We start from the raw sequence: 4,491 nt of genomic DNA on the forward strand, positions 1-4,491 counted from the left end.
ATTGACTGTTCCCTAGAAGAAAATTCTTCATAAGTCAAAGAATCCACGCATCAAAAGGAAGATGTACCTGGAGTAATTTGCAGCAAGGAATGACTGCATGCAGGGAACCATTGCTTAATTTGGATTCTGCTGCTGAGAATGTTTTATATCCAATTGCAGAATTAGGAAGTCTGGTGTGTAAAGTAGATATTTCAGATGGACCTGGAGCTAAGTTATAAGATGAGGCAGGCAATCTACTTCCATCAATTGCCTAAAAACTTGAGGCAATTGCACAAATGGTGGAATGTAGAAACAACATGCAGGAGAAGTATATGGATGAAGTTTTAGGCTTGGAACCTCTGTTAGAAACCTTTGCTGGGAATCTATCACAAAGAGTCATGGAGAATATCGATGACATTGTTGCTTTCTGTAACATTGTACATCTTTTGATGACCATGTTGTGCCTAAGTGAGATTTGGACCAAAAGTGGCAAATGGGAAAATGGGCTAAAGTTGAGGAATGGCTACCCAGTCCATGCCTAAGAGAGGCCCATTTCGTGAGCCCATTGATAGCTTCGCAATCATAGGCAATGCAATGTTCATCTCTTTATGAGGAAATGAAATGAGTAGCCGTGATCTTGTGCTTTGTAGCACTGAAATCCACAGGCCGGGCTCCATCTAAAAGGAAAATTCGGAGAAAGGGAGGAGAAAATTTTTGGGCTTTTCCCAGTGAAATTTCATGTTCCACGCTTTCTTTTTCTCAGCATAACAAATGGACCTCATCTATCTATCTGCTTTTAACATAAAAAAGGAAAGGGGGGAAAAAGTAAAGAGACCACCTTTTCTCTTTCCCATCCAGACCTCTTTATGATTTTTCGTGCAATTCTAATATAGAAACTACAAGCCTAAGAGCTAAGCTTCTATTTTACTGTAATTTTCAAGGCATGTCAGTGAATGATGAAGCTCTCCTAACGCTTAACCTTATGATAAGCATAGCAGAGAAATGCTGGAATCTTTGTAAATCTCTAAGAAGGTATACCTGAAAATTCTAGTCTTGTATGTCTGTATGTATGGATGGATTTGAAGGTCTTTGCTTTAGTAACATGCCAACTCTAAATTCCCATTTCTTGGGATTCCTTCACTCTACAAGAATAATTACAACACATTTTTAAAGCTATTATAGCCATCACAACATGAAAATTTAAGAATTAGGACTCACCCATTACACCTAAACCTACCTTACATGCGACCTAATTGCACCAATAAATTAGACTACTCATGATTATTTTCAGGTTTCATCAAGAACCCCATCTGAGACAGAAACTCCTGTAAAAAAATTAAAAAAAAAAAATCCATAAAAATAAACCACCCAAAGATCAAAAGCAAAATAAAGATTGATCAAAACAGCTATGTTGGCTACTTTGAGGAAAGAGTATAGGCATCTCTATCATTCTTTGGAAAAGATTTACCTTTGTAACCAGTGATGCACCTGAACTTTACCCTGAATAAATAATTAAGATAATAAACAGTAATATAATAACAATAATTATAATAATAATACAAGATTGACAATAATATGGGGGCAAAATGTAAAAGAAGTTTTGCATTGGGCATGCTGATGCTGGGTCCAAAATGAAGGCTTTGTTTGAAGTGGACTATCATTTTATGCATTTTTTTGAATTGGGAAAATAAAAAGCCTCTGATTAATATGTGCTGTGTGTCTATGTGGGGTAAAGGACTCTCAATTGGATTGTCCTTTAGCACTCATAAATCTTTTGTAATCATGGGCTAACATTGATTTTTATTTTCCCCCTTTTTTTATATTTAAAGTTGAAAATATTTCTGTAAATTTAACTTTAGCTATCAATGTGTTTGATGCCATTATGCACTATAATGGTCTAGGCTTATAATAAGACAACATTATTAGATATAATTGCTTGTGCAAAATTTGTGGAATCTATGGGAGCAGCATGTTTATCTTTCCATTGTTGTTTGTTTAGAACAACAGATTTGGTAACCCTCTCTGCCTAAACTATAATTTATTTCCATCTTCAAAATCTTTTTAATTTATTAAAAAAAATATTTAATATATGAAATGTTTCCTGTTGTGGATTCTAAAAGGAATTATTCATTTGATAACTAAAATCATTTTTTGATATATCATTATTGGCTATTAATTAATTTCTGCAATTCAAATTCATCATGTTCATCTCTCAATAAAATAATCTTATTAATTAATATCACAAATGAACTCAAGAATTTTAAAGACTTTATGTAGTTTTGCAAGAAATTCTTTTATTATTATTATTATTATTATTATTATTATTATTATTATTATTATTATTATTATTATATATAAATAGTAAAAGCAGCCCATAATGATTAATGATATAACAGTAGGAATATACTTGATTAACATATATATATATAATTAATTAACATGATAACATGCATCACAGTATGATAGTCAAGTGTATTACTGTTAACTAAATATGTAAAGTAAGGTTGGTTTTATACTTAATATATATAATGGTGGGTTGGTTTAATTCAAATACTGAAATGCTAAAATTTTCTCTTATTGTTTTCATGGAGAAAATGACAAAATAATAAAGGAAGGGAGGAAAGCTCATTCTCACTGCATAAAGCTTAAGAGGGACAAAACTAGTAGTCTGACTACAGAATCTTCAATTGTTCACAAAAGAACAGAAACCAAGCTTTAAAAAATTGCCTCCTCAAATCTATAACTGTTGATATCCTAATCTTTTGCTTTGCATGCTTCAACAGTACTAATCAGCTCCTTTCCATGTCATCCCTAGCTTAATATATATATATATCTCATTTTCATTGAACTAATGACTATGAACCGGATCAAGATCAGTCCGGTTTAAATTTGGAATTAGGTTGAATCAACCGTTCCGTTATTGAATCAGACTGAAACTTGTTTGAGGGGGCTGGTTATGATTCCCCCTCCACTAAATTAGAATCAAAAATACAGTTTAAATCGATAATTCGATCTGATTTTGATTCGATTTAAAATTTTAAATCGAATCAAATATTTTTCTTATATTATATAGATTATTTTAAGTATCTTCAATTCTTAAAACATTCTAAAATAAGATACATGATAATTTCTATAAAATTTAAATTTAATTAGTATAATTTAGATTTTAGGTTCAATTTGATATTTTTAAATTTTATTTTTTAATATTTTTTCTAGATTATATAGATGATTGTGAGCGTATTTAATTCCAGGACCATTCTTACGTAAGGCACACAATAATTTTCATGAATTTTTAAAGTTAATTAACATATTTTAGTTTTTTAGGTTGAATTTGAAATTTTTAAAATTATATTTTCTTAGCATTTTTCCTAAGTAGTTATGTAGATGATTGTGAGTATCTTTAATTATTGGATCATTCTCAAATAAAGTATACAATAATTTTTATGAATTTTTAAAATTAATTAGCATAATTTAGATTTTTAATTTTATTAAAATTTAATGTATTTAAAAAATATACTTTTGGGTACCTTAGGTATGTAGAAATATCACAAAGGATTTTTTTTTTTTAATTAGTGAAATTTTCTGAATTTTTTGTTATTATTATTAGAGAAAATAATTCATATATGAATGAGTTTCTTTTATCCTTAAAGGAAATGAGTTTATTATGAGTAAAAATGTTGTACTGATGCATACATATCATGTAAGATATGCTGGTGCAGAAATTGAAGTTTTATAGATTTTTTAAATAATTTATGAGAAATTATTTATATTTTAAATTAAATGAATTAGGGATTGAGAAATAAGAGATTTTATTTTGGTTAATTAAAAATGGATAGTGTTAAAATTTTATTGGAATATAATAGATGTGAATTAAGATATGAATAAGGGTTTGTTAATTTTTTTATAAATAAATTTATTTTATGAATCATGTTTTGCATTAATTAATAAATAGTCGGTTTAATAATAATTAGAGGTTCATAATATTATTTAATTAAAAATGAATGTTGATGTTTTATTTATAATTTTATTGAATTTAAATTTTTTAAAAATATTAATTCAAAATTCAAATAAATACTGAAATTAAAATTAAAATTAAATCAAAATCATCTCGAATCAGACTGGAATTTAATTAGAACAATAATTATCAAAAATCGAATCCAAAACCACATCAAAACCGGATCAAAATCAACCTGAAACTAGTTTGAATTAACTAAATCCAAATTGATTCCAATTTTAAGCCTCTAAAAATCAAGAAACTGCTGATTTCAGCCTGTAAGAGATCAAAAACCTGCCCTTGGCCAAGTCTACATATATACATCAAATACACATACCAGCCGACCATAATGTTATTCTATAACTTAGGTGATGAAGTTGATTGGAGAGAGAGAGACTGATGGTCAAGTTGTCTGATGTACATAACTTTGGTGGGGACTAAATATATGTTGGACTATAATAGAATCAACATCAACTATGCAAGAAGAACACACATACACATCATTTTCCAATAGCCAT

This window comes from Hevea brasiliensis, chromosome 3, assembly GCF_030052815.1.
Source record: "Hevea brasiliensis isolate MT/VB/25A 57/8 chromosome 3, ASM3005281v1, whole genome shotgun sequence".
Classification (NCBI taxonomy): Eukaryota; Viridiplantae; Streptophyta; class Magnoliopsida; order Malpighiales; family Euphorbiaceae; genus Hevea; species Hevea brasiliensis.